Source organism: Papaver somniferum, chromosome 7 (genome assembly GCF_003573695.1).
Source record: "Papaver somniferum cultivar HN1 chromosome 7, ASM357369v1, whole genome shotgun sequence".
Taxonomy (NCBI): domain Eukaryota; kingdom Viridiplantae; phylum Streptophyta; class Magnoliopsida; order Ranunculales; family Papaveraceae; genus Papaver; species Papaver somniferum.
In genome coordinates, this window is record NC_039364.1 from 170,057,372 (window position 1) to 170,067,183 (window position 9,812).

Consider the following 9,812-nt stretch of genomic DNA (forward strand, 5'->3'; position numbering starts at 1 on the left):
GCTATTACTTTAAATTCAGGGGGAAAAAAAAAAATCATCCCATGGCCTTTTATAGACTCTCGCATCTATAAAGACTAGCTTTGTTTCCTGCTACCTCTATTTCTACATAAGTGTTATTGTCACTTGTATGCTAAATTGCTAATGCTAACTACATCTGGAGTCAAATTTGGAAACCCCCCTATATGCCTAGAATACAAATGTTCTGGCTTCTAACATGCTCCCCTTAGGTGGCAAAATGTTTAAATATGTGCATATTTGTGTTGTAAATTGTGCAATACTGGTCTTGAAACTGAATTGCATATTTTTGGATTTGCCATTTGTGTAACTCTCATGGCTGTTCTAATATTTTAGATTGGCTGTTCTAATATTTGGAAAATGGTAAGAGGCATTTGTGCAACATATGAAAAGATGCAAGGAAAAGGTTTCAACTTAGCTTCAAAATGCTACTTTTGTAAGTTGAATACTGATAACCTTGATCACATCTTGTGGCAATGTAATTTTAGTCAATTGGTGTGGAAATGGCTGGGAGATGTGTTTCTTTTCAAGATTCCTAAGTCTTATGAAGATGTGAAAAGTTTTGCAAAATTGAAGAGTAATGAAGTGAAAGACATTTGGTTGTTAACAGCTTCAATAACAATGATGGAACTTTGGTTCTTAAGGAACGAAATTTGCTATGAAGATGACAAGATTGATTTGGGAAAATTCAAACAAAGAATAAAGAAATATACTTCAGACTGTGCAATAAGAATAAAAAGTTTTATGTGGGAGTGCAGCTTTGATATGATGATTTTTAAATTTTTGAGCTGAAGCATCAACCAATAAAGAGGCAGAGGATTGTGGAGATTAAGTTTAAGCTACCTGGAATGAATCAAACTCTGATATGTTGTGATGGGTTCTAGGGGAAATCCTGGTGCAGCTGGCTATGGATTAATCTGCAGGGGTGATCAGGGTGAATTTATTCATGCAGAAGCAAGAGGCCTAGGGACTACAACCAATTTCATAGCTGTGGTAATGGTCATTATAGGAGCTGTTGAATGGGAAGTACAAAATAATAAATTGGATATAGTAATAAAGTCTGATTCAAGTGCAGCTTTACATGCATTCTCTACTGGGAAGTTGCCATGATTTTGTCAAGTTAGATGGAATAAAATAAAAGAGTTACTATGGAGGATTCAATTTGTACATAGTTTGAGAGAAATAAATTTCTCAGCTGATTCTTTTGCTAAAAAGGGTGCAGGTTTGGAGAGGGGTGCAAGTCTTATTTTTTCCACAGAGCCAAATTTCCTAGCTACAATGGAATCACCCGACAAAATTTATTATAGGTTCTGCTAGTTCTGGGCTTTTGGGCTTTGCCATAGTTTTTTGAGTTTTCCTTGTTTTTGTTGTTTTTTTTGGTTTTCTTTTGGGCTTAAACTCTTGTAATCCATAATTTTTGAGTAATAAAATTTAATTGATTAAGCAAAAAAAAAAAAAGATTGGTGTTCTTCCTGCATTCTAGCATTCCTAATATCTGCATTATCATTTTGTCCATTTGTAAATACAGAAATAAAGTGGTTTTCGAGAACATTAAACCTGATCCTAACAATCTGTTAAAAAGATTCAATCTGAGATAATTTTTTCTGAGCATCTCCCCCACTTTAATAGCAGCAAGCAAAATCAAAAACGCTAACCAAATTTGTGGTGTGTGCACGTATTTTTCGTCGCCGTTGTTTTCGTTGATGAACGTCTCTTTCGTTAGACCCGTTTATTTTACATACACCGTTGGATTATCTCCTTCTCAAACAAAAGCCGTTAGATCTCTCCTCTTAATAGCAGCAGAATCAAATTTCCACCCAAAATTATTCCTCTCTTCTCACCAAGATCAGAGAGACGAACTGAAATCTAAGGTTTAGTATTTGGTTTGGGGATTTAGTCGACTGAGAAATCGAGATTTGAAGACTAAAAAAAGAGGTGAGGAATTGCTAACCCTAAATCCCCAAATTCTATTTCTATTTTCTTTGTTTTCTCTCTTCAAAATACATTAATTAAAAGAAAGAATTAACTTAATTCTTCTGTGGCTTTCTGAAATGGGTATATGTTGGATTCCGATTTTATGTAGTACATATCAATGGTTATCTTTAATTTTGATATTTTTAATTCACTGAGCATGAACAATTATTATTATTGAACTTGATCCAATTTTTATTACTTAATGAAACCAAAAGAAGGTAAGTGAAGAAGTAATTTGCTATCATGATCGATCTCTTTAACATGATCTAACTGTTCAGGAACTCACCTCAAGTATTATTCACTCAAATTGGAACAGACGTGGTTTCTTTGGGCTTAAATTCAAACTTTCGGCTTGACTTAAGTTTGTGTACTATAAATGTTCATGGAAATGCTTAACTGAAAATAGAACCAATTATTGTCTGTGGTTTAATAAAATGAAACGAGTAAAGACCAAACTCAATTTCCATAAAAGAGAAAGATCTCTACAAAACCTCTACAAAATCTAAACATCCTAACACATTGTTGGTCATTTGTTTTTAGGAATGGATAGTACTCGACACTCAAGTGTGTCTCCTTGCAAAAGCTCTGACTCATTGATTACTTCAGCGGTCATGCAGCTCCACCCTCTTTTTTACTCCCTCCGTCCTAGTTTACTTGCCTAAATTGGATTTTGCAAAAACTTGAAAGAAATTCAAATTACTTCCACATACACCATCGATCTTCCAAATTATTTGTTTAATATACTAGTTTTCATATCCTAGTTTTTATTTCTTTCTTGATAATAAGAAAATGTTAATGGGAAATATACCAGTTTTTTGGAACAATTTTGCTAAAAAAAACACAATTTAAACAAGTAAAATAGGACGGAGGGAGTATTTAGTATGAATGAGTATTGTGTTTGTAATTGTCTAAATAACCCATTTTTCAGTTGGGATTTTGGTGCACAGTGGTGCAGGCTCGCTTCTCTGAACAAATGGAAATTAAGCGTGAAAAACTAGTGCTGACGTGCAACGCACGTGCTTCTACTTGTTAGTTTTAAAACAAGCAAACCATTTAAAGAATGTTAAACCAAAAAATAGTTATTCCTCTATTTCTTAGAGTAATTTACTCAATTTAAAATCTGGTTTGATGCTGATTTTAAAGAAAGTGATAACTCAACGAGCTATGGGATTGTGATGTCAAATTTGGCAGATGGAGATAGACTGGCCAGAGGAGGAAGTAGCTGGGCTACTTGTACCTTAGATGCAGAACTCAAAGCTCACCATGCAGCACTTAAGTGGATCAAAGAGTTGGACATCACATTTTCTTTTTGTTTATTCAGGGACTGTCCTAGTTTGGTGAATGCCTGCATTAGTTACCAATCTCAAGATACTTAAAATTGGAATGCCCAAAACCAGTTTGGACTTTGTTTTGATTTTTGTTTTTCTTGGTTGTTGTAGATATTAATTTTGTTCCAAAACATTTTCTGTTTTTGCTAGATAAGTTAGCAAAAGAAGCTTAGATCCTCAGGGTTACGTTCTTTCGCTACTAAAAGAATGCTTTCAAAATAGGTTAAATACAATATGGCTGAATACAACTTGTATGTCAAAACTACCTGGCTAATTTGGGACCTATGATGATTATTTGGGGCCTATGAATTTCTTCAACCAACCTAAAGAGAAGAATATAGGGTGTCTAAATGATGGTAAAAATACTAAGTTAACTTTTGTTTAAAGAAAACTTAATTATTCTAATATAAATACAATATAAAATCATAATCACTTAATTAACAAATACAAAAATCATTAATCAAAACTCAAGTTACATCAAAATCAAAACTAAAACCTAATCAATCACAAACAATAAATGGAATCTAATTTCTTTTTGGGCTTCGGAAAAAAACCCCAAAACAAACAATTCAAGTGATTGAGTTAAGGGTACATTATTTATATGTTCATACTTTTGACACCCAATAAATATATCATTATACAACAATAAATATGTCTCTACTTTTTAATAACCTTATCCACTTAAAATTAGATTACATTAATGCCCTCATCCATATAATATTTTTCTTTATTTCAAAACAAATTTCTTCCTCTACCCCTTCACCACCACCACCACCACCAGCACCACCACCACCAACAACAACATTCAACTACCATTCCACCACCACCGTTCAACAACCACCACCTACCAACCGCCACCACCACTCCTTCACCACCACCAGTCCTCCACCACCACTAGTCTGTCGCCGCCGCCACCACTAGTCCGCTGCCGCCGCCACTACCACCGCCACTACCACCGCCACCGTTGCTGATTCAGATATTTTGTATCAACAACAGTAGTTGATCCAAATAAAAATGGAACCAACAGTAGAAGTTGATCCAATTAAGGGGATCAACAACGGTAGTTGATCCGGAAAAAAAAGATCAACTGTAAAAGTTGATCCAATTTATGGGATCAACAATGGTAGTTGATCCACTAAAATGGATCAACAATGAAAGTTGATCCATGTAAATAGAGTGAACTTGGCGTGAGTCGAACACGCATCATCTGACATGGAGTCAGTCATGCTACCATTGCACCACAAGTTCAACATTGGAAGAAATTTAAATGATTTAAACTACAAGCATGATTATACTAATCCAAGAAAATGTTGTTGAAAGGATCAACAACAGTAGTTGATCCATTAAAAAATTGGATCAACAACAGGAATTTATCCCATAAATGGATCAACAACAGTTGTTGATCCCATAAAAAATTGGATCCATAACAGCAGTTGATCCATTAAATGGGATCAACAACAACAATTGATCTCGTAAAAACATATAGATCATCACCTGTAGCTTCATAAACAACAACAGCTTCAAGACCAAGCCCTCCATCTGAAGCTAAACACAAACAACACCAACAATCACACAGAATATCCACCATCACCATCACAAAACCCAATACTACCACTATCTTCATCAACAATTTCAATACTCTTGCCTCACCACAACCATCATTCCAACCAGAACCACCACAATCTCCATCATCAATTACATCGTTTTAACCTTCTTCCATCTACATCATCAAATACAACCAGAACCATCGCAAAATCTGCATCATCAATTCCACCGATATCTCCATCATCATAAATTAAACTGAAAAATCAAGTAACAAACTTAAAATCTCCATCATCAATTTCATCATTTTTACCTGAATCTGTTATCGATCTAAAGAAGAATGAAATAAAAACTAGGGTTCGAGAAGGGAATGCAAATCAAGTACATACCATCATTGTTTCTCGTTAAACAATCACCAGATTTGAGATTTGTAGCTGAATAAAGAGGAAATCGATCTAAACCGATTCTTTAAAGGAGGCGGTGATACTGATGGTGATAAGAGGTGATGGCGGAAGTGGAGGTGGTGTTGGCATGGCGGTGGTGCGACGAAGAAGGTAGCCACTGTTTGTGGAAGAGGAGAGAGAGTTTGGATCTGAATCTGGAAAAATGAAAGAAAAATTGGTGAGATCGATAGTATATGAGGGTAAAGTTGTTATTGATGATTAAATTGATCTCTTTTAAAGAAAGTAGGGATACATTTATTATGTGATAAGGATATTTGTATAGACCATCAAAAGTAGGGACAATAATTCAATTACCACTTGAGTTAAATCCCTTTAATCCATTCCTTCTAAGAGGTACTCTACAATGATTTACCTCTAAATCTTTGAAATTCACTCATCAAATTTTCTGAAAATCCACCCAGAATCGGTTTATGTGTGCACCATATTAGTCCGATTGTAGTTGATGTTACAAGCAATCGGTTTTTATTATGCACCTACATTACCTGATTCTGGGTTGATGTGATGAACATCAACCATAATCGGTTTACGCTAATGCACACATCAACCGATTCTGGGTTCAAGTTCGGTTTTGTAGAGAAATCAAGAATAAGATTATTATTGCATCTATATAATCCGATTGTGACTGTTAACGACTATTTATTTTTTTTTTGAAATTATAGCCGTTTGTACTTTGTGTATATAAAGAGGATAGCCTATTCTCTATCATACACTACCTAATCTAAAGAAATATTTCTCCATTGTAATTTTTTTAGTTTGAAGATGTCAAGTCCATCATCATCAATTACCAATTCAATCGAACACATACTTAGAAGATGCAAGCGAACAACCAAATCAATTGCGGCAATGGAAGAAGAGATACGCAAAAGAAGCGAACAAACAACTACAAACGCGACTTCGTCTTCATCACCTAAAAAATATATTAATGTAATGGATGAAGTGTTAAGCAAACAAATAACTACAAAAGAAACCATATCATTATCATCAGCTGCGACAAAATATGAAGAGAAACTCAAGGCAAAGAAACGTCAAGGGCAATTCCAACTAAGGGAAAGAATGAAGATATTGAGGAAGAGACCGAATGAGTTAAAAATTATTACATAGTCAAGGATCTTCCCAAATAACATCAAGATGAGAGTATATTTTGGCTTCCAGTTGGTTGGGGTCCTTTCGTTAAACAGACAAGCAAGAAACCACGCTATAATTATGAACCAACGCAAATAAGATTCGAACCCGGCCATGGACATTGAGTATACCATTAAATCCCAATGATGTTGAAAAGCCTTCCATAGTAACCCATTTGCTTTGTACTATGTTTTGCTTTTCTTCTCCTCCTCCTCTCGTTGTTCCGGAGTTAGTTTTTGAAGACGCTCATCTTCGGCCTTTTCACGAGCGGTATCTTCTTGTGGCTTTGGATTTTGGATATGACCCCTACAATTACTTCTAATATTGCATTGTATGTGCCATGTGCAAATAAAATGCTTAGCATCCGGAAAAACCACTCATATGGCATTCATTAGTGCTTGGTCCTTATCCGTTACTATGATCCTCAGAGTTTAATCGCCACGCTAAATCTCCTTCAAGGTATCTAACATCCAAGTAAAACTCACATCATTCTCCCGATCCATAAACCCTCATGCTACCATGAAAGTTTGCTTGCCGGAAGTATGGCAAGCAATGTTTAACAACGACATGTTTACTTGTTGGTCTTGTAAGTACAATCTATTAACAAAACTTGATGGAAGTATTGGGCCAACTTGATCATCTCCGGATGCGCCAAGAAAATACGAGTCACTTTGCCTTCCAATACCTGCTTCCTCATTTTGTATCCGTGTTGACCGGCTAACCACTGAGATTGTTCCATAACCTCTCTACCATACTATTCCCTATTCCTAAAGGATGCTCTTATTTTCCTCAAAGTGGATAAGTTATTCTTATCATCCTCCTTAATCTTCCTAAGGATGTCACTTGGTTTACACGCTTTCATCGACTTTACCGTTTCCAATTGATGTGGTTTCAACCCACAAACGGCCGCGTATCCAATAAGAGATTCCGAATCATCATGATTATGACAACCATTCATCACTTTATGGATATTGTATACCTTACTACTGGGTCAATTGGGTATATTAACTATAATCTTAAACGGGCAACCAAACTTCTTTGATTTAGTAATGTATTACCTTGTCGTCTTCTTCACGTATGGTTTGTTCTTTGCCCAGTGACTTTCTTGCATTCCACCTCTCTCACAAACAACTTCCAAAAGATCAAAACTTGAATGACGACCTAAAACTATTGCACATTTGATCTCTATGCCCTTGTCTATAAACCATTGCTTTGCATCGTTTCTTTCTTTCCCGTCTAAATCGGTGAAATAGTGGGCATAGGTATCAGGACCCAGCAGAGATACGGGTTTGGGCTGATCTTCGTCGAACGCTGCAACAATCTAAAACATATATCGACAAGTTGAGGATTTAGAGTCGGTTTATGTGTCACAGTTGAGACAACCGATTAAGAGGAATCGGATTATACGAGCAATTATAAAGTCCGATTAAAGACTTGATGATTTCAGAGAAAAATTCCCAAATACCACAATTGGTTCACGTTGCATAACATGTAATTCGAGTTTCTTCCTCTTTTTTCCTGAGACATTTCGTCTTCACAATCGGATTACATATATACGTAACTGATTGTGAACTTCGTGTATTTTACTGGAACATCCAGGTGAAGGAACCGACATATGTACATCACCAACAAAAACCGATTTTGGTCACCCACCCATCGCGCCAAAAATTTACTACAATCGGATTATATGGTGATGAACAACAACCGATTATTGTACCCAATTTGGGGATTTTACCCAGAATCGGTTTATGTGTTGATATCGAATAAACCGATTCTTGGAATTTTTTTTGAAAATTTGTTCCTTTTTAGGCGATCGAGACGTGCAAATACATGTTTGTAGATCGTTACAACTCATACCTGTTTATTTGAAGCATTATCACCTTCTTCTTCCCAACGATATTGTTCTTGTGCTTGAATAATATCCTCAAGCATTCTTTGGTTGACATGCTCTTCTTCATTCAACAAATTATCCAATTCGGTAGGATCGAAATCAAGATTATCAGATGCACCCACTTCTTCATCACTATTGGAGTCTCCATCATCACTATAAAGTTTCATTTTTGCTAAGAAAGAAGCAGGAATGGTTTCAGGAGTACCACCACTGTTGTTGCTGGTGCTAGCGTTGTTGGACTGAACCTGACCTAAGATTGACCATCTTGTGAAAAATGAGATATTACAACCGAGAGATTAATCTCCCACTGTGGTCGCCAATCTGTGGATGGGAAAAAATGGGTCGCCGGTTTTTCGGGAAAGTGGAGATTCGAGCGTGCTGCCAACCAGGCAAAATGTTAATCCTCACACAGATGCACAGCTGCAAAGGGGTTGCTTAGATTCGGGAAATCAATCTGTATGACTCCGGCCTAAACCAAGACAATGGCCGTTCCAGAGTCAATTCGGTCGCAAAGAGGGAGATGGGTTGATCTGTAGGAGGGAAGCTGAGAATTGTGTGGGATCAATGATGATCGAGGATTGTAGGTGTGTTGAAGGTTTCTGCAATAATGGTGAACTGATAAGTTCTAATAAGTTCTGATGGATTGATGAATTCCTGAGAGTGATAGCTCGAGAAATTCTACGTAAACGAGAGTCTGTCCGTTTAATCATGGTTTCAGAGACTTATTTATATTATCAGAAACCCTAGTTTTTTCTTTTTCCCCTCTGGTCCTTCTTTCCTCCAAACCTTTAAAGAGGAAATGAATTTCTAGTCTAATCCTAACACTATAATCAAAGTAAATTGATAGGGGGAAAGCCAGTTTTACTAGAGGGAAAGCTGACTTATGTCAAGCTTATTTGACTTTGGGTTGATTTAAAAATAAGTTGATTACTCCATGTCACCCTTTACACTAACTATACTGACTGATCCTTAATAATATCAAATGCTTACTGTAGTATATTATTCTTAATATCAACAGTTTAGAAATTGAAACCCAATGGAAGAAAGTGACCGTATTTGTGATAAATCTAGAACGTGCAATGAAGAGCTTCACTAATCACTTATTCGTAGTTGAAGAATCCAACGAAAGAACGGGATATTTTGTTAGTCCACCTAATCTAATCCAAAACGATGCTAAAGTTAAAGAAAATCATAATTTTGAACAAGGCCTGCATACCCTGAACATCACTAGCCAAAAAAAGCATCAACTGACCCAGTTAATGAATATTACTCAGTTCCACTGCCAGTGGAGATCCGGCTTTCTGTAAATCACATTCAACTGCAGAGGCCTTCTCAACTGTGGTTGTCTACTACGGAAGGGAATGGTTAGCTCTATAAAGAATCGCAGCAGCGCACTTAAAATTAGCAAATGACAGAAGAGACAGGAAGCGCTGGGAACGATTAACTTGGACAAAATCTCTATCTAGATTTGATTGT